The sequence below is a fragment of the Wolffia australiana genome, chromosome 3 (assembly GCF_029677425.1).
Source record: "Wolffia australiana isolate 7733 chromosome 3, ASM2967742v1".
NCBI classification, from domain to species: Eukaryota; Viridiplantae; Streptophyta; class Magnoliopsida; order Alismatales; family Araceae; genus Wolffia; species Wolffia australiana.
In genome coordinates, this window is record NC_135837.1 from 20444368 (window position 1) to 20466494 (window position 22127).

At 48.6% G+C, this 22127-nt stretch overlaps 1 non-coding gene across 1 annotated transcript; it reads left to right on the forward strand.

Annotated features, from left to right (window-relative positions):
- Positions 1–9469: 9469 nt before the first annotated feature.
- TRNAW-CCA (transfer RNA tryptophan (anticodon CCA)) lies at positions 9470–9543 on the forward strand. The gene has a single exon. It is a non-coding gene; the product is annotated as a tRNA-Trp (tRNA).
- The last annotated feature ends 12584 nt before the right edge of the window (positions 9544–22127 follow it).

Sequence of the window (22127 nt, forward strand, 5' to 3'; positions counted from 1 at the left end):
TGCCAAGCAAAACCCACACCAGAGACAAATTTCTAGTCAACTGAGTCTGCTTGGTTGACTAAAGCAACTGCCTTCAACCCGCAAAGCGCCGTGAGTAAGTAGGGTACGTGATCGGGGGTTTAGTGACCTGGGAAGATACCTAGTCGAGGCAGCGCTTTTGTTCAGGTAGCTAGCAAGTCTCACGTCAATCGTCTCAGACCGACAAGGGAGGAAAATCGGGCTACTAGCATTCTGGTGTCGTCTCGGTGGAGTGCCAAGCAGAAAACCAAACGAGTGTGTTGTGGATTTGTACGACCAGTCTAGGGGAGGAATCATTCAGAGGAACCAAAAGGTTCGCCCGACGTAGTAGTAATTGCCACACAACCGGGCGAGAGGCGCAGCTGACACAGGATTGCAAACCAGCAATTAACACACTCGAGCAGTGCGGATGGTCGTAAACAGCGACGGGGTTCAGGGTAGCTTTCAACTCGAGGCGAGAAACTCTTACTCTAGCAATGACCCAGAGTCCGCAGGAGTAGGAAATCCACGGCGACGATGGAGTGGTCACCGATGGGAGGAGTTGACAAGGCCTTCTTCTCACTGACACGTTTGTTGGTTGGCAACGGGAGGACTACCCATCCTCGCCGGAAGAGGATGGGTAGTCTGGGCAACCCCACGACCTTCTTCCTTGGCTTGTTCAACGCCCTTCCCACCTGTTGGAGCACTACTACGACATGGGAGAGAGAAACCTTAGGGGAGAGGATTGGAGAGACGGGAGGTCAACAAAAAATTCTCTGATGTATTCTTATTTCCTTTTTGTTTTCCGATAATAAGTCTATCTTCTATCGAGGGCCTCCCCCTCTCATTTACAGTGAAAGAAAAAAAGGGGGGAGGGCACTAAGAGTGCCTTAATGGGCCTCATTTAAGGGGATAAGCTTAGTGTGCTTTTCCCTAGAGGGTCTTTCAAGGGGAAGAGGCCATGCACGGGCTTCCCCCCCTCAAAGGTGTAAACAAAAAGCATAAAGAAACCAAAAACTCACATGGGAGAGGCACATACACACGCAGGAGGGGGGCTCCAGACAGTCAAAAGGATGAAAAAAATAAAAACAAAACAACGCACAGAGGAGGACTGTTCATGAGAAGGACCTCCGTAAAACCCCAAGACAACCCGAACATGAAATAAATGATAAAAACAAAACATAGTGAAAACTTGGGTTCTTCACGTCGGCTCGGGCTCCACGACATGGCTGAAGACAAATCTGCGTGTACTTAACGGGATGGTCCTCCATCATTAGGTCATGCCCTAAAAGTCCTGATAAAATATTATTAAATTATTAGAATTTATGGGGTTCATATATTTCATATTTGAAGTATTTTGACTAGTTTTCCTTAATTCCATTGATTTTTTATTAACAAATTATTATAAAACATATAAATATATAAAATAACTTTTTGAAAAATTATTGAAACTATGTATAAGGTGAAATTTACTATCTCATTACCTACTCCTTGTGGATTCAAATGTTTTTTATAACTATTGTCGTATGAATTAGGATAACCCTACCATAGACCTTCCATAGCACTGAAGCAGCTAGTGGAATGTATGCTTGTGAAGAAAGAGCAATGATCATATATATCATATGCCTTACAAGCATCAATGTGGTCAATGAATGCATCAGTACAACCAAAGCATCACAACTTGTTGGTAAAGAAAGCACAGTCAACTATACCAAAGGTCTTCTTCATATCAAGTTGGAATATGGTAGTCTGTGAGTGTGCAAACTCGTGAGCTAACATGATACTTTCATGGATTTATCAACTCTTGACAAAACTATGTTGGTCAGTATATATTGGTCTATCAATGAAAGTCCCCAGTTAGTTTTTAATGATTTTAAGCACAAGTGTGTATCATACATTGCAAAGACTAATGGGTTTAAAATCTTGACAAAACTAGGCTTTGTTCATAATAAGCAAGAAAACCATGAATGACCACCAGGATGGTGTTTTCCTGGTCGTGCACCAGATGCATCATCTGTCCTTCCTCTCATCTGGGATGAAAGAATCTAAGCTATCCTTTACTAGCCCATTAGGACCCTAATTGAAACTCTTTAGTAGGGACATCTAATTAGTTCTCAATCTAAGCCAGATTGATACATGAAAGAAACATGCCTTTGTATCACCATCCTAAAGCCATTGTACACAAGATTTTTTAACTAAGTAGCATCTCATCACATGGCTTCATCGAGCTGCTTGCTTATTGATGTCCATTTACGTGGTTAACCTAGTCGGTGTGTAATTTTGGGACTTATGCAATACAATTTATAATTAACCCTAATTCACTTATAACTGAAGTATTTGTCATTAAGATGGATATTTAGACCAATGTAATGATTAATAAAGTGGTTAAGATGATAGAGCGTGGAAAGAATAGATACTTGACATACATTGTGAATTTAATTAAATTAATGTATATGTATAACTTCTTAATTATTGCTTATAAGAATTATAACCTTATAACAGAGATTAGGAAAGTATTAAAATCATGGAGTGAGGATTGGATGAGAGGAATTGATGCAGGACGGACATTGTCGACGTCGTGCGGCGGGAGCGTGCAGTCCGTTCGTCCCTCTCGGGGACGTTCATCTTGGGCGGCACGCCCGCCTTGTTGGTGGGTGTCCCTGAAAGATCTTGTCCTGGGGTCCTCAATTCGTTGGAGGGCCGAAGTAGACTCTATCTCCACGTGGTCTGCGCTCCACAGGTAGTCGTTAGGGCGTTGGTGGGCCCGACTACCGGTGGAAGGGGGGGGTGTTCAGCCGGCCGGATGGTGAGGACGGCGGCGAACTAGCCGCTACATAAGACGGCCATAGGCGACGTCGTGTGGCGAGCGGCGATGGTCAGCAACAGTGGCGGCGGCGGCAGCCGAAGATGGTGGCGGCGACCGCCGGAGATGTCGATGACCGAAGGTGGGCAGCGGCCAAGATGGCGGCAGCGGCCGGGGATTGCCGGGATATTGAGCCGCGGTGGTGGGCCTCGCCGGGTAACAGACCACCGAGATGGTGGCGGTCCATTAGGTTAGGCCCGTAACGGGCATAGAGCTGTCGTGGCATCCTCGAGATGCGTGCATGGCGATTGGGCTTCCCGGAGAGTGGTTTGAGGCGCGAAGGCTGGCGGCTGGACTTCGCGGGGATTCGGAGGGCGGCGACGGCGCTTTGAGGCGCGAGATGCGGCGGCACGCGGGGCGAGCCGGTTCATCGAGTGGGCCTTGGACCGGAATAGAGGCACCGACCCATAATGCTCCGGCGAATGGCGGAGTCGGCCGCTGAGGACTGACCAGTGTGGCGCAGCGCGGGCGGCGGCGTCGAGGGCGCCTGCGACTTCGGTGCAGCGGCAACGTCGCGCGTTCGGCGGTTGCGGGTGGCTGCGGCGGCTGCAGGCCGCGGCGGCCGTAGGCTACCGCGGCGCTGCGGCGCTCCAGCGGCTGCGGCTGCTGCGGCGCTCCGGCGGCTGCGGGCCGCTCAGCGGTTGCGGCTGCTGCGGCCGCTCCGGCGCTGCGGGCGCTCCAGCGGTTGCGGCCTGCTGCGGCGCTCCGGCGGCTGCAGGCGCCACGGCGCTGCGGGCTGCTGCGGCCGACCTGGCGGCTGCGGGCGGTTGCGCGCCGCGGCTGCTGCGGGCGCCGGCGCTCGGCGGCCGCGGTACTACGGCGCGGCGGTGTCGGCGCTGCGGCCCGGCGGCGCGGCGGCGAAGCGTGGCGGTCGCTGCGCTGCGCGCGCCGCGGCGCTGCAGCGGCGGCTGGCGCTGCGGCCGCGCGGCTGCGCCGCCGGCAGCTGCGGCGGCGGCTGCGGCGCTGGCGGCCTGCGGCAGCGCTGCGGCAGCTGCGCCGCTTGGCTGCGGCCGCTACTCGGCGCGCTGGCGGCTACTGGCGCTGCAGCGCTTCGCGGCGGCTGCAACGGCAGCGGCGATTCTGCGGCGCCGCGGGCTGCCGCGCGGCGGCCGCTCGGCAGCGCGGCGGCCTACTGGCGGCGGCCGTGTCAGCGGCTGCGGCCGAGGGCGGCGGCGCTGGCGTGGCGATCGCTGCGGCCGGCGCTGCGGCCGCGGCGCTGCGGCGCTACTGTCAGCGGCCGCTTCGGTCGCTGCGGCGCTACTCGCCAGCGGCTGCGGCGGCTGCGGCTGCGGCCTGCGAGCGCGGCGGCCAGCGGCTGCGGCGGTTGCGGCCGCGGGCTGCTGCGCGGCGGCGCTCGGCGCTGGCCGTACTGCGGCAGCGCGTGTCGGCAGCTGCCGGCCGCAGCGCGGCGCGGCGCGCTGCGCTGCCGCGGCAGCTACCAGCGCAGCGCCGCAGCGGCCTGCGCTGCGGCGCGCTGCGCGCTGCAGCTGCGGCGGCTGCCGCTGCGGCAGCTGCGGCGCTGCTGCGCGCTGGCGCTGCGGCGGCTGCGGCCGCTGCGGCAGCTTCTGCGGCGCTGCGCGCCAGCGGCTGCGGCGCTGCGGCGCGCTGGCGGCTGCGGCGCTGCGCCGCTGCGGCGGCTGCGGCGCTGCGGCGCTGCGGCTGGCGGCGGCGCTGCGCGCTGCGCGGCTTCTGCGGCCGCTGCGGCCGCGGCAGCTGCGGCGCTGGCTGCCGCGGCAGCTATGGCGGCTGGCGCTGCCGCTGCGGCAGCTGCGGCTGCGGCGCTGCGGCGGCTGCGGCGCGCTGCGGCAGCTGCGCTGGCGGCTGCAGCGCTGCGCCGGCTGCGGCGGCTGGCGGCCTGCGGCAGCTGCGCGGCAGCTGCCAGCGCGGCAGCTGCGCGGCTGCGGCGGCAGCTGCGGCGCGCTGCCGCGGCGGCGCGCTGCGGGCGCGGCGGCGGCGCGCGGCTGCGGGCGGCCGCGCGGCTATGGCGCTGCGCTGCGGCGCGCGCCAGCGCTACCGGCGCGGGCGGCGGCGGCTCGGCTGCGGCGGCTGCGCCGCCGCGGCCGCGGCGGCGCCGGCGGCGCTGCGGCCGGCCGCGGCCGCGCAGCGGCGGCCGCGCGCGGCGCGGCGGCGGCTCGCGATCCGGGCGGCGCTCCACCGATCTGGGACTCGGCGGCGCGGCCGCTTAGGGTTCCGCGGCCTGTCTGACAACGGGGGGAGGGCGAACGGGCGGGTGGCCAAAGTCGCCCCGTCCCGCCCTTTCACTCTGTTACTCTCTTCTCTCAAACGGAACAGGATCTTTCTTTCAAAAATTCAAAATTAGACTTGTTCTTACTCTTACCTTAGGGGTCCTATATATAGGCCCCTTGGGTTACAAAGGAAAAACCCTAAGCGAAAACAGGAAATTTTAACCTAGACTTAGAAAAACAAAAAAAATAACTAGATAACTTGAGGGCTACGCTATCAGGAATGAATGGATGTGATAAAGAATACATAATTAGGGGTTTCCAATGAAAGCCCTGAGTAGGAATGGGTGGCGATAAGCTCAAAAAAGGCATGTTTAATGTCGTTATTTTAGGGCTTCCAAACTTAACCAATAAGAATACTTTTATACCTTAGTGCTCAAGGGGTCAAACCCTAGGGAGGTGGTGGTGATATTTCAATTTTGATCGGATAAGGGTTTAGAAATCCAAATTTAAATGATATGAACTTTTCTTAGGTGAGAGAAAATGCTTGTAACTTGCATTTAACATTCTAATCTTTTTAAACTCAAATTATCACACTTAAATCTCTGTTATTTATTAACAGAGACTTAAAATGACTTAATTTTTTATATTTTTGGCAATCAATGAAAATCAAATTTATGATTACATAGCAATTCAAGATAAGATTTGCTAAATAATCCCCTAACTTGGATCGATTATGTGCCAAATTGATTTTAGAGTTTTTTGCTAAGAATTGTTCACTGGTTCTTTACGGATCAGAAAATATTTTTTAGAATTTTTTATCCAAATTTAATCCAGAAATCCTGAAAATACCTTAAATTAGGAACCAAATTGAGTTGATTAAAGATTAAATTTGATTCAAAATGATTTAACCATAACTAATGAATATTAAATGATTGGAAAACAAAGGAAGCTCGAGAATTAAAAGAATTGAAATCAGAATTTAGGAAGAAATCTTGAAATTAAACAAAATTATGAAATTGATAGAATTAAAACCAAAATTAAGTGTGAGTTGAGTTCAAGTTGAACATGGGAATACAAGGAATGAATGTGGAATCGACTTGAAGGAATTTCGTGCAATGAACAATGAGCTTTTCCAAGGATTGAGGCTTGAATTTGAGGGAGAACACGGTGCCAGATCGTCAGTTTTGCTGTCCAAAACGAGCAACAAATTCACTCCACGGCATTCTTAAGTCTTCCAGGGAGCCAGGCGATGTCACCTCAAGCTTCAAAATCAAGAACAACCCTCTAATTTGATCTCCCGGTCCTTTTAAATTCCGGTATAATCCGTCTTTTATTTTCTTTGTTTGTAGGTGAAACAGAGCGGAGCGATTGGACCGCGTGGCACTAGATCGCATCGAGGTTCGTCCGCATGGCGCTGCATACGTTTGATTTGCACGGACGTCAGAGTTCTATCTGAGACCCTATTGGTCCACGCAATGTTTCGCACGGGCTTAACTCACTGCGTCGCACGTAGCTAGTTAAGTCATACAGGATAGGTTCACATTCGCCAGACCTGGGACATGACATGCACGATGTTGTGTACGTGCCTGTCACGCACTGAAGACACTTTCCTCGCTCCTGATTGGCCCACGTATTTCTTGGTGTACTTCATGTGCACTTAACACCCAATTAGACCTTAAACTGGCCTAATAAAGCCAAGTTTCATAGAAAATTATTTTTATTTAAAAATAACTGAAATAAATTTTTAAACCCATTTGCTAATGCATAAAAATGCTTTCTTAATTTCTAAAATATGTTTTATTATTGATTCTTTTTATTTATAGAAATAGGTCACTTAAAAACATTTAGTCGCGGGCGCTTAGGAGCGTGCGAATTTATGATATGAGCAGAAGCTTAGGAGCAAGAAATGAGAAGATTCTAAGAAGTCAATGAAGATGAAGATTCTAAGAAGTCAATGAAGATGAAGATTCAGAAGAAACGATGAAACATTCTTCAAGAAGTGTAGAAGTAAATAAAGGTTCCGAAGGGGCGAGTGAGCGGGCGCTTAAGAGCGAAGCCGGAAAAGCCTTTTTTTCAAAACAAGTTAAGGGTAAAGGGAAAGTATAAAAGTTTCATTTTTTTAAAATGACCAGAGTTAGACGAGGATATACAGCTCGGAGACGCCGAACCAAAATGAGTTCTTTTGCATAAATCAAGCTTTCGAGGGGCTCATTCAAGACTTACTCGAACGATTACTCAACTGAAAATGAGAGCTTTAGTTTCCGCGAAGATAGAGGTAGGCAAAAGAGTTCGTCGTTTGTGGTAGCAGTAACTCGTGAGAACGAGGTTTCCTTCCTATATTATATAGTAGATTGATACATAATCTGTACAAGAGGCAATTGCTTCTTAATCTAAGCCCTGACTATATCAGATAATAATGAATTGTGAAGGTTTCGAAGAAAGAGATTATAAAATAAGATACAGGAATGGTTGAAACTCAATTCCCCGGACCAGGAAGATAGAATAAAAAAAATTAAGAGTTAAAAAGGATTTATTTATTTCAGAACGTGATTTGACTTCGCTGTCGCTTCTGCTCCGCTCGTCTTCATCTTCATCTTCACCGCTTCCGCGCCTTATTACAACACAATAATTAAATATGGATTCTAGTCTTTCTTTTTCAAGTTGAGTTTTTAAGTTTTTGTATATATAGTATGCCTATTTTTTCTGGTTCTAGGACCAGTAGGTAGCTCTAGGGATCGACTCGGTTCTCTCAAATTGTTTATCATTATTAAAAAAAGGTCACGAAGAAGTTTTATTTATAGCAATAGTAATTAGTAATTACCTTTTTTCAAGATCTATTCACTTAGTAAGATAGATTTTTTAACTTAAAAATCGACAACTCATGTTTATATAAAAAATGATATCCCCACCGCTTTAGAAAGGATCGCTTGGGTTTATGAAAGGGTTGCTTGGATTTCTCGCTCCACGCCCGCTCACTCGTCTGAATCTGAACGCTCGTCTTCATCTTCACGCTCGTCGCGCCTTTACTTCGTAACTCTTCATTGAGCCGAGTTTTCTTTCTTATTTCTTTTATATATGTTATATAGAATATTATGACTTCTAAAACTTCGCGTTACCTTGGATTGAAAGAATTGCCCACACGCTCTGTTCGATCCATTTCTTTCTGATAAATTAGAACCTTTCATTGTACGCTTGTTATAATAGCGAAAAATGTGTTAAATTATAATAGACTGGTTGTGTCGATTCTTTTGAGCTGGAAATACCCGGAAATTCCTTCACCATTTTGGACACAACTGGTACATTCCACACTTTGACGCCGCCATCTTTACCATTGGCCATGGACCTCCTTTGCTTTGGATTTTGGATCGACCCCACTCTTATATTTTCGACCCGAACCGAAGAGGCAAGAAATCAAAAAAAAAGAGAAAAGCGCGGAAGCAGTGAATATATGAGGATGAAGACGAGCATTCAGATTCAGACGAGCGAGCGGGAGCGAAAGGATAAACACGAATGATTATAAAATAATAAATAATTAACTAATACAACTTTTTCTAACTAGCATTTTTAGTCTAATCATAGTACTTTACGTATTTTATATTATTTATTTTTTGTTTCTTAGACCCAATTTTATATTTATATTCTACCAAATAAATTCGATCTTAGACCCTGGGGCCCTTATATTCTTTCTCTTTTTTCCTATCCTAAACAACTGAAAAGAAGGGGGGGGGTGGGGGAAATTACTCACATAGAATTCTTTGTATCTCTTCATTTCTTCTTCCATATCAATAACAATAAATAGAATTTAAAAAGGTTCGACCTGAAATTCCGAAGGCGCGAGAGCATGAGCGACGAAGGTTCTGCAAGAAAAACCTGCTAAATACCCAAACCTTAGAGTAATCAGCACAAGCAGGGAATGTTATTATATAACATAACCTGTGTTTCCTTCTTTATTGTAATACATGTATGATTAGATGCTGGAACTAAATAAAGGATCCCTCGATTTATAATATAACCAAAATGTCTATGTACCGCCAGTAGATGGGATTTTGCTTGCCCCTAAAAAAAAAAGACCCCTCCGGAACCAAATCATTATTTATTTATTTTTAAGTATATACTTTATAGTATATTCAACAAAAAAGCCAAAATGGCAATCTTCTTTGATGGAAGAAATAACGAGGTGGAAAACAAGAAAGGGAATCTCTACAATGACACTGTAAAAAGGGGGATGTAGCGCTGCTTGGTAGCGCGTTTGGTTTGGGTAAAAAATGTCACGGGTTCAAATCCTTTCATCCCTACCAATTACTTATCCTATGGGTAAGAGGGATTAATTGAGATCGATTATAATTGGGCATAATTTCGCATTTTATGAGACTATATGCAAGGAAATTCTTTGCCATACAGTTGTATCTTCTGTCATAAGAAAGCGCTCTTAGTTCAGTTCGGTAGAACGTGGGTCTCCAAAACCCAATGTCGTGGGTTCAAATCCTACAGAGCGTGAATATGTTCTTTGTTATATTGAATAACAAACAAGAAACTAACTTAACTAAAAAAGTTGAATTACAACTCAAATTCCTGCGGAGAGGCGCGGAAGCGGTGAATATATGAGGATTCAGACGCGAGTGAGCGAGCGTTTAGGTGCTTATGAGCAGGCGCGAGTGAGCGGGAGCGATTCAGATGAATCTGACTGGAGTGAAAGTACGAAGTCAGAAATCACGTACGAAGTCAGAAATGTTACTTAATCAATCAAAGGTCCAGCTGATCACCACGTCTGTATTGTAAATACGCCCTTACGAAGAATCCTGCCAAAGTAATAGGAATTAGACCTAACACAATTCCAAACTTATCCACCGCTCCCGCTCACTCGCGCCTTCAAGGTTATCTGAAAGATAATTAGAGCTGTAGCTATGAGTTAGGTCTAACGCGAGGAATGGACGTGATTGATACGGGAGCTCCTCTAAGTGTTCCAGTCGGTGGAGCCACTAACGGACGAATTTTCTATTGGTTGGTGAGCTTGTTAATAATTTAGGTCATGTATCTACTGGCACAACATCTCCTATTCATAGATCCGCACCCGCCTTTATCCAGTTAGAGACTCAATTAGCAATCTTTTAAACATGGATTAAAGTAGTGCTGCGCACCTTATCGCCGTGGAGGAAAAATTGGACTATTTTGGGGAGCTAGAGTGGGTAAAACTGTACTAATTATGGAATTGATCAACAACATTGCTAAAACTCATGGAGGTTTCTCCGTATTTCTTTGGTGGAGTAGGCAAATGTACTCTTTCACGTTCTGAAATAACTTTACATGTAAATGAAAGAGAGTTATCAATGAATAAAATATTGCAGAAGAAAAAGTAGCTCTCGTCTATGGTCAGATGAATGAACCGCCGGCTATGAGAATTGGTTTGACCACCCTAACCATGACTGAATTTCTCCGGGATGTTAATGAACAAGACGTACTTCTATTCATTGACAATATCTTTCGATTCGTCGGATCCGAAGTATCTGCTTTATTAGGTAGGGAGAATGACTTCTGCGGTGGGTTATCAACCTACCCTTAGGTTCTTTGCAAGAAAGAATTACATCTAAAAAAAAAGAGGCGCGAGTGAGCGTGATTTATCATCATTCTATTCTCGCAGTTCTTTTATTCTTGAAGAACGTTGGATAACGATAACCTCTGGTTCTGAAATAAAACCTTCAGAACCGTGTAGAAGTAAATTCATTCTTCTAAATAATAACTTACAGCTCTCTCATAATTGCGTAGATAAGAACAGTGGCTATCTTTTAAAAAGTGAGAGAGAGGCGCGAGGAGCGTGAAGATGAAGACGAGCGTGAAGATGAAGATTCAGACGCGACTGATGGAGCATTCACCTTCTTTCTTTTCTTCGTCACTTTCTTCATTCGATGTTCATTTACTTCGTAACGTTTTGTTCTTTTATGAAATTCGATTTTAAAACATTTAAAATAAGTTTATTGACCTAATTATTTATTAAAAGTATTATTTCTCTTGAAAATTAAGAAAAGTCTTGTTTTAACATAAAATCATGATAACATGCACTAAAAATTAATGTTTTAAAACATTAAAAGCCCAAAAATACAATGAAATTAGCATTTTATTAGCTCTTATTTGCATGCTATCAGGTAGTATAAGCTATTAATTCTCTACTCATAGAGTTTAAAAACTTATAACAGAGAGTGACGTGATATGAGAATGTGGAATGCATAGAAAGATAGGGGAAATGGAATGAAAATCCTAATTAAGTGTTTAGGACTTACCTCTTCCTTTGGTGATGCTGCCAAGCATTAATCTCCCTTCATGCACCCATATATCGTGACCGGTGCCTTTGCGTGGTGCAATAGACATGAAGATAGATCAAGAGAGGGAAGAAACTCACTATAGAAAGAAGAAAAAACCTAGACTGGCCCTCCAAAGCCTTTGTTTCACAAGGTTCCCGGAATGGAGAAAGACAAAAAGCGTAAAAAAAAGCCTGATTTTGGGATCTATTTATACGCAGCCATAGGTCATGGAAAAGGAAATCAGATGTGGGTCTCCCCACGAAATTTCAGCCAAAATAACCCATGGGATCAAAAGTTATGGCCATTTGAATTGTGGACATTTCTAACCAGTCATTTGTTTAACTAGTTCCACCATAATAGGAGCCACCAGAGCATGCCACATCATCCATCATTGTAGGCAATGAAATTGACTTGTTCCACAAGAAAAGAGCGCCACCAGATTAATAGGCCATGATTTTGCCATTTTTTAGCCTAAAAGAACATGGAAAATATCAAATATCATCCAGAAAAATCTCTAAAATTCAAAATTAAATCACTCTTTATCTACAACTTCTTTTTGGATGAAATGTTCACCAAATCAATCCTCTTTAAATGTACTATCCATTTAAATCATACTAAACATCAAAATATACTGAATTTAATACAATAATAAGTATGTAATGGATATATGTATTTTTGTCAAAATTACATAAAATCCAATATAACATGCATAAAATTAGCTTAATTATGCTCTAAAAGGCATGAAATAAAAAGGAATTATCATGCTTTTTTGCATGTTATCACTTATGTTAGTGTTCCACTACCAGGATGAGTACGTCCAAGTGTCTTGAAGTTGGTGATCAACCGTTAGTGAGACTTAGCTTTGGGGCTTCTACCTTTGTAAGTATCTCCATAAATACATGCCATTGATGAGTGGCAATGGGCATGATCCATTCCAGGTTTTCTCATGAGCAAATGGATATTATCTTAGGTAATCCCTGGGTCCAATAAGCCCAAATATTCCCAGGTTGTATGTATTGACAATTGAAATGATGTGTCACTAATTGGGAGGGTATCCAAGCCCTCTATGCTTCAAAATATTACTTCAAATCATAGTCATGAGTGGAAGATACAGCATAACAGGGAGCTCTCCAAGTGATGTCTGATGGAAGGGGTCGTATTGATATCTGAACCCTCAGATATGGATGGATCCTTATCCTCCTTTCCTGTCAAGACTTCCATTTGTATCCTCATCTAGGAAATAAGAGAGGGAGGTGGATCAAGTGGGTGAGCCAAACAGGAGCATAAGGGTGGGAGAAGGGGAGGGGGTTCAGTGCGGAGAAGGGAAAGGAGTGTGATGGAGCAGGCACGGTGGGCCTAAACATAGTGGGTCAACTGGAGCTAGTGGATCTATGACCAGTGGGGGACCAAAGTGGTGTAGGAGGCGAGGGGTAAATTTAAGAAGTCGGGAATATACTGAATGGGGGATTAAGGATGGGCAATGGAGGGTTAGATGTTGGGGTATGAGAGGGTCCAAGCGGGGAGCAGTGAGTAGTGGGCCTAATAGAAATGTAAGCATGGCTAGGTCAGACTTCCTATGCCTCGAGTAGTGCGCATTGGTATCAGATCTTTCTTGGATTTCTACAGCTCAAACTTTAAAGATAAATATCATCTCCTTGTTGCCCATACGATAGAGAGATGACCCTAGAACAACACCAACACAGAGAACACACCATTGTAAGGCTATTTTTTATTATTATCATTGCTAATGGGTTGGGAATGAATTAATTGAATCCATGTCATAATACTCAATTATTCATGTAAATTATCTAAGAGTTAGTATATTCTGGTTCGTGCATGTATTCAATATTAAGTATTTTTCATTGAGCTGGTTTATATTCATGCAGTTCATCTCAAAATCAAAGTCAATGTTATGTATAATTTATAGATTATTTTCATCAGTAACCTTGTGATGCAGGATGACTAGGGGATGACAGCACTGGATCCTAGGACGATTACGGGTGATGGGATAAAACAGACCAGAAATCACACGGTCGAGTTCAACAATTAAGTCCGGTGAAAATACTGATGGTGCAGCCCCTTTCCTTGTCAAGGGTGGGAGTATTGTCTTACAACCACCAAGGTGATGCAAAAAGCACCAAAATCAATAACTTTAAACGAGCGATTCGCTTAGAAGACTCAAAATCCAAATCTAATCCTATGGCAGCGGATAAACAGTCGAAGAATACTGGACGAAGAACACGGCACCAAAGAGTGTAGGAGTACCTTGGCACTTAATAGTGCGTGAAGAGGTTGCGGGAAATTCTTGACGCGTCGTTGGTGGGGCGATTGATGTGCGCTTCTACAGGGTGTCGTGGATCCAACTATGCGGTTAGTTGGCAGGGGTCAAGGGGGGAGTGGTCGTGGATCCAACTACCTGACACCTAAACAGTATGCGCGGTGACGAGTGGCCGTGAGGGCGTCCGTGGCCACGGCGGGCGCGTTCTGGCAGCTGGGGACTCTACGGCCACAGGCGAACGGGGCGTGGCTGGCTGGGGCGTCCGGGCGCGCAGCGGGCGCGGGCGGCCAAGCGTGGCGGGCGCGGCAGCGCGCGGGCGCGCGGAGCGGCGGCGCGGCGGGCGTGGCGGCGGCGCGGCGCTGTGCGGACGAGCACCTGCACGGGGCGAGCGCCTGTGCAGGTTGGCGCCTAGGGCACAGGGCGGCCAGGACGCAGGGCAGCGGCCAAGGAACAGGGAGCGGGCGGCCGAGACGCAGGGTGGTGGCCAAGGGCGCAGCGCGCGGCGGCGATCAGCGGCAGTGGTGATCGGCGATGGCTGCGACCGGAACGAGATGGGGAAGATAGGGCGAGCCTTCCAAGGAGAGAATAACTTAACTCTTGAAATAAACTCGCTAAGTGATCTTTTGCAACATTGACCTACATATAGGCCTTGGAGGAAAGAGAAAATAAGAAATAAAATAACCGTCAAGGACGAGGCGACGTGTCAACTCGTCACATCATGAATGGTTCTGCAGTTGTCATTGGCGACGTGTCATGACGCGGGATATGTCATGCGTAAGTGGAGGTGCGTCCATCGTCGGTGTGCTGATGTGGTCGTCATCATGGCGGTTCTTCAATTGATGTTGATGACGAGTTAGGATGCGAGGCGTCTCGGATGACGGTGGCGGCACGTCCGAAGATGGTGCGTTGACGACGTCGCCACCACCTTGATTGACCAATTTATGATCAATAAACATTTGCAAATCTGTTTTCTTGGTTACAAGCTTGTAGGACAGAGGAACTATAACTTGTGAAATATAACAAATAAAGAGAATCGACAAATATCAATCTCATATATTTAATGGACATGATTTAAACTTTCTTATTTAAATTGGAGTTTATGAGCTACTATTTTATTTCCTTTAGTTTTCCTTAAGGAGAAATCCATAAATATATTATTATAGAATGGATAGTAAAATAGAAGAAACTGTGAACAATAAGAATGATGAACCTAAAGTTCCACCATAATAGGTCTCCCTGATGCAGAACGGCGGGTGGGGATTGAAAAACTATTCCAACATGAATTGGGTGCGTGAAATGCAAATGAATCTCAATGCCAATCCGAGAAGTAAATTAATGAGAATTAGAAACCCATCATCGATAAACACCAGACGGCAAATAAATCACCGTAAGTGGGGCCTGGAAATACCACTAGTCTACCAATGAACCCATCCTCGGGTTGAAGACCGACGGTGCAACCACGACTACTACAGCTAGTGCGCGCACCGCCAAAGAGTCCAACAAGGGACGTACCGATAGAGATCCTAACTCTCAAAACGATAGCCCTATATATCCCTAACCTAATCATGGCAGTGGATACGATTTTTTGAGGTACTAAAGGACATAACTGATGTAACAGGACATGTCGGTGATGTAACACTATGCACTGGGATCGAATGGCTCATGTTAAACCACAAGGAGAGAAGGGCTGATAAGTAAAGCGGTGGCGTAGGGCAGCCGCATCGGTAACACTGATGGGGTGGGCTTTGGCTACGGCTTGAGATAGACAACAAAGACAAGCGTCGATGGCGCAGAGTGTTGGCTGTTCTATCTGGGCAGCATGTACTTTGCGACGGTGAACTAGCGACAACATGTCATCCAACTGACGTCTCCCTTGAAGCTACTCTAGGAGATTGTAGCGGCAGGCCTTGGATGGCGCAAAGGCACATCGGCATAGGGCGGCTGTAACAAGGTAGCATCAGACTTCAACGACGGTGATGTCATGCGTCGCTATGATGATGATGACGGCTATAAAGCTAGCTACTAGCGGACAAAGGTAGGCATCGACAACAACGGCAGCAGTATTCTCCCTACGCCGGCATGTACTTCGCAGTGGTGAACAAGGGGCGGAGGGTTGTCCGTCAATCGCCCCCTCAAAACTACTCTAGAGAACACTAGGCGTGTGTGGCGACGAAGGTAGGCGCAGCGGCACGGATAAGCATGGCGGCGCAGGTAGGAGCGGCGGTACTTGTAGGCGCAACGGCGCACGTGGGCGCGCCAGCGCAGGTATGCACCGTGACCGGCTCGGAGGCAAGCGCAGTGGGGAGGACGACGATGAGCGCAGGGAAGACGCAATGGTGCGGGCAGGCGTAGCAGCGTACGTAGGCGCGGCGACGGGCTCAGAGGCGATTGCGGTGATGAGCATGGTGACGAGCGCAAGTACGCGCAGCGATGGGCTCAGAGGCAAGCACAGGTAGGCGCAGCGGCACAGGTAGGCGCCACGACAAGCTCGGAGGCGAGTGCGGTTGCGAGGTCGACGATGAGCGCATGGAAGACATGGCGGCATATATGGCTGCGGTCGGGCACTGCGACGGGACATGGCGCAAGCTACGGAGAGGGTTGTGGCTGCTACTATGGCTGCGATTGCGGTGACTACGGCTGCGGCTACAACTGCGGCTGCGACTACAGCTGTGGCAGCCGTTGCGGTTGCGGCTGCAGTTACGGCTACGGTTGCGACTGCGGTTGCAGCTGCAATTGCAGTTGCGGCTTTCAGCTGCGGCTTGTGGCGGCAGCTGCGGCTACGGCCGCGGCTGAGACTTTTAGTGGCAGAGACGATAGAGGCGACAGCGGCGGCTCCGGTCGGCCGTGGATGGTGGCCGATGCAGGCGCGACCCGCGACAGCTGTGGCTGAGGCCTCAGCAGCCCATAGCGCGGCAACGGCTTGCGAGTGCGACCTCGACAGCCGCTGGCGTGGGCGCGGCTTGCGGCTGCGCCCGCGGCTGTCACTGTCGCGGCTTGCGGCTGCGGCCGTGGATTACGGCTGCCACCGCGGTTGTCGCAGTCGTGGCTTGCGGCGGTGGCTGTCGTAGTCGTGGCTAGTGGTTGCGGCCTGGCTATGATCACGGCAGTCGCGGCCGTAGCTTGCGGTGGCGGGTAACGCGGTTGCAGCTTGCGATTGCGGCCACAACTTACTATGGATGGGGACGCTATCGGCTACAGCCATGGCCTGCAGCTGCGACAAGTGGCAGGTGCGACCGGTTGCTGTCGTAGCATGCGGCACTAACTGGCAGCGGCCACGGGGGCGGCTGCGACTGGTGGCTGCGATTGGCGGCTACAACTGTGGTTGCAGTTGCGGCTGGCGGCTACGACCGTAGTTGGCAGTTGTGGTCGCGCCTAGTGACGGTAGGGCGGCTAGTGGCTGTGATCGCGGCTGGCGGCGACTGGCAGCGTGCAGGCAAAGACGGCAGCAGAGTCAGCGGCCCCGGCGATGGTCGCGGTGGTGCTCCGGCGAAGATACGATGAACCCTAATCTCCCTTCTCTCTTCATAGAGGCATTTCTATAATTCTCTCAAACTTCTAAAACTAAAATTAAAAAACACCTAAAATAAACCAGAAAAACCCATGGACTAAATGTTTTCAAATCTTTTTCTTCTCCTTTTTTTTCTTTTTACGATGGCCACCCCCCCCCCTTATAGGAGAAATATGGGCCTTCCCCATTAGAAACAAAGGGAACAAAGCCCAAAAAAGCTTCATAGAGGGCCTAACAAGAAAACAAAAACACCACATGCATGCCCATACATGGGCTTGCCTATGCACGAAAATGTAGGACCATACCTAGCCCACATGTGTGCCAACAAAAACAAAGAAACTACGTCGTTGAGGCTGGATGGTCCCCAATCATTCTCCCATGGTGCGGAAGCTTGACATCGTCGAACTTAGGACCAACTACAACGCCTTCAAGGCTCAGATACCAATATGATGTAATACGATGCGCCGAGATCGAACGGCTGATAAGTAAAGCAGCGGCGCAGGGCAGCTGCATCGGTAATAGTGACAGGGTGGGCTTTGGCTACGGCTTGCTATAGGCAACAAAGACAGGCGTTGGCGGCGCTTAGCGGCGGCTGTTCTACCTGCGGCGACATGTACTTCGCGTCGATGAACTGGCGGTGGCATGTCGTCTGATGGATGTCTCCCTTGAAGCTACTCTAGGAGACCATAGTGGCAGGCCTTGGACGGCCCAAAGGCGTAGCGGCATAGGGCGATTGTAACAAGGTAGCATCAGACTTCAGCGACGGTGATGTCAGGCGTCGCTATGATGACAATGACGGCTGTAAAGCAAGCTACAAACGACGGAGGTAGCTGTCGCCGACAACGGAGATGGCTATTCTTCCTAGGGTGGCATGTACTTCGCGGGGGTGAATTGGCGACAGCGCGTCGTCCGGCCATCACCCCCTCAAAACTATTCTAGAGAACACTAGGCACGCGTGTGGCGTGTGTAGAAGCGACGGCGCAGGTAGGTGCAGTGGCATGGATAAGCACGACGGCGGAGGTAGGCGCGACGGTACTTGTAGGCGCGACGGCACACGTGGGCGCGGCCGCGGGCATGGAGGCAAGCACAGGTAGGCGCAGTGACGCAGGTAGGCGTCGCGAGGGGCACTAAGGCGAGCGCGGTGGCGAGGTCATCGATGAGCGCAGGAAAGATGCGACGGCGCATGCAACCGTAGCAGCGTAGGTAGGCATGGCGACAGGCTCGGAGGCAAACGTGGTGATGAGGACGACGACAAGTGCAGATAGGCACAGCGGTGCAAGCAGGCATCGCAACCGGCTCGGAGGCGAGCGCGGTGGCGAGATCATTGATGAGTGCAGGGAAGACTCGGCGACGCGAGCAGGCATGGCGGTTGTCGCACCAACGGGCATGGTGACAGGATGTGGCATCAGCTGCGGCCACAGCTACGGCTATGGCAGCGGCTGTGGCTGCCGGGAATGCAGCTCCGGGACTGCGGCGGCAGCTGCGGCTACGGTTGTGGCTGCGGCTGCGATTGCGATGGCGATTGCGGCTACGATAGCGACGGCTGTTGCGGGTGCAGCTACGACGGCCTTCGGTTGTAACTTGCGGGGACGGCGGTGGCTGCAACTTCCAACAGCGGCTGCAGTTGCGCCTGCGGCTACGACTTTGGACGGCGGCTGCAGCTGCAGTTAGCCGTGGACGGCGGCCGCTGCGGCAGCGACGTTCGGCAACTGCAGCTGCGGCCTCCGCAGCCCCAGGCGTGGGCGCGGCTTGCGGATGCGGCCTCGGCGGCCGCTGGCGTGGCTGTGGCTTGCTATTGCCGCCGCAATTGTAGCAGTCCCGGCTTGCGCTGGCGGTTGTCAAGGCCGCGGCTTGTGGTTGCGGCTCGGCTGTAGTCACAACTGTCACGGCCGCGGCTTGTGGTTGCAGCCGCAAACGGCTTCGGTTGTGCCCGATATCGGCTGCGGTCGTGGCTTGCGGCCGCAACCTACAGTAGCTGCTGCAACAGCCTCGGCGGCCCTTGGTGCGTTTGCAACAACGGCTTGCGGCTACGACCTCGGCGGTTGTTGGCGTGGCTGCGGCTTGCAGTTGTGGCTGCAGTTGTCGCAGCCGCGGCTTGCGCCGATGGTTGTCAAGGCCAGGACTTGCGATTGCGGCCCTGTTGCGGCCACAACTGTCGTGGCCGCGACTTGCGGTTACGACCGCGGCTTGCGATTACGGCCGCGACCGACTACGGCTGCGCCCCCTATCGGCTTTAGTCATGGCTTGTGGTCGCGACTTGCAGTGGTCAAGACCGACTACGGCCGTAGCTTGCGGCACTAACTGGCAGCGGGCGTGGGGGCGACTGCGGCCGCGGCCGCGTTGGCAGTTGTGGCCGCTCTGGCGGCTGCGTCCAAATACACTTATTAGATGTCAAATAGAGGGGGAAAATTTATGAGAAGAGATTATAAGTGTGTTATCAGCCCAAGGACCCCCTCTTATCATAGGAAGGCATGAGAGGTTCTGTAAGAATAAAACAACCCTTATAACTAGGATTTTAGACATAGTCTCAAATCAGCACTTTTACGATGAAATGATCCATTTTATTCTAAAATGGAGTATAGGAGTTAGAGTTACAGGTAATAAGTTTAAATATATTATATTAGAAAAGTTTAAATCATAAATGAGAGAGCAAGGATTGGCAGTGAGGCTTGGCCGATTGAGAAATCATAAGCTCAATACTTGGAGGCTTCGCCGATTGAGAACACCTCAGCTCAGTCCAAGGAGGCTCCGCTGATTGAGAACACCTCATGCTAAAAGGCTATGGAGGCTTCGTCGATTGAGAACACTATAGAGGCTTCGCCGATTGAGAACACCTAGAGGCAATCGCCGATTGAGATCACCTCAGGCTTTAGAGGCTTCGCCAATTGAGAACACCTCGTTTACTCGTGGTTAAGCAAAACCCTTATTTTACAAGGGCAAGTTTCGGACTTTACGGCTGGCAACCGTGGCTGCGGCTGGCGACGGTCGGGCGGCTTGCGGCTGCGGCCGCAGCTGGGGGCTAGGCGGCTTGAGAGCGGAGACTGCGGGGCGGGCAACTAGGAAACCCGACAGCAGCACAGACAATGGCGACGGCGATGGCGGCGGCGGCGCTCCGGCGAAGATATGTTGAATTCTAATCTCCCTTCTCTCTTCGTAGGGGTATTTCTGTAGTTCTCTCAAACTCTAAAACTAAACTAAAAAACACCTATAATAAACCAGAAAAACCCATGGATTGCATTTTTGCAAATCTTTTTCTTCTCTTTTTTTTTATTTTTACGATGGCCACCCCCCCCCCTTCTTATAGGAGGAAATATGGGCCTTCCCCCTTGGAAACAAAGGGAAGAAGGCCCAAAGAAACTTCCTAAAGGGCCTAATAAGAAAAAAAACACCACATACATGCCCATACATAGACTCGCCTACTCACAAATATGTAGGACCATACCTAGCCCACACGTGTGCGAACAAAAACAAAGAAACTACGTCGTCGAAGCTGGATGGTCCCTATATTGCATAGCTCTAATTTTTATTCCAAGAAAATTTTTTTCTCCTTCATTATTATAATCATTATCTCATAGTTGAATGTGTGATATCTCATCATGATTATAGAACTTATTTATTCTGCCTTTTTCTGAATATTTGAGAAAGGTCATAGTCAACCCTGTTATAGTCAATCAATCAATATACACCAAGTCCAAGGTCAATCTAGGAAAGGTCTATTCTAAGTCAAAGTCAACCTTATGTCAAAGGTTAACAATACGTCAAGGACAATCCCTTTTATAGAATCTACATGCGTTGTTCATATACTAATTTCTCTTAGTTTAATTTGTATGCATATTGAATCTCAAAGCTACATACACACTCCATCTTCTTTGTTGACTCTTTTTGCAACAGAGGGTCTATGTGGATCAGAAGGACTGGGTGTTCAAGAGACACTACCTGGGTCTAGTAGTACACAACAAAGAGGTACAAAAAGTCTGAAATGATGCATGATCTCAGTGAAGATGTCTGCCTGAGTGAGTTGGGCCTTTCTAAAGCAGAGGAGGTTTAGATCAAAGTGGGCAGTGATGTAACTCAATACTGTGCTGTAGGGATTCCCGTGGGGAAATTATTTGTATCTTGTATTAAGTAGTCTTACAATCCTAGTTAGGGGTGTACATATCAAGATTCACTGCTGAGTATCGGAGGAGTCGAGACAAACACACTCGAAACTGGACATGTATGAGATTTTTTTCCCCAAACTAGAAGAAAATACACATATGTGATAAATCCTCAAATCCATAACAATAAATTAGAAAACATAAATAATGATAGTGAAACTAATTCACCCCTCCCTTCTCAGTTGCATCACTACCAACTTGGGACTTTCTTAAGGATAAAATCACTAGCAAGGATAGAGACCAGTGAGACCAGACATGAAGATAAAGTTGAGGAGCTGGTCGGCAAGGACGAGAAGCTATAGCTGGAAAACAGAAGATTAGGGGTTGGGACCAAAGGTGATGGTATAAGCTTCGTTATGGCCAATGAGGGATGTAGCAGATATACAGGGTGTATGAAGGGGATCTAGATGACATATAATTTTGGAGAAAAAATAGGAGTCTCCTTAGAAAATTAGAAATTGGAGAAAACGGATTTGTAGGTATCCAATAAGCACACCTTTCAGGGAATAAGGTGAGAAGTTTAATGGATTTAGTGAGTTGTGTTGGACAAATAAAACACATCTAAAGACACGAGGAGGGAATGAGAACTGCTCAATTGTGAGATGGAGTCGACAAAAGGGAGACATACATTGGTGCCTAGAGGAAAGACATGAAGGTGATTCAAAACATAGGTTGAAGGAAAAAGGCATCATCACAAAATTAACAAGGAACACCCATTTCAACCAACAAGCTCCAATACCTGTCAAGTGGACGTTGTACGTGCATTAAGCTATGCCATTTTGGTAGGCACATGGGGTAATGAGGTTGAATGAATGATCCCCAATGAAGCACAACGATCTTTT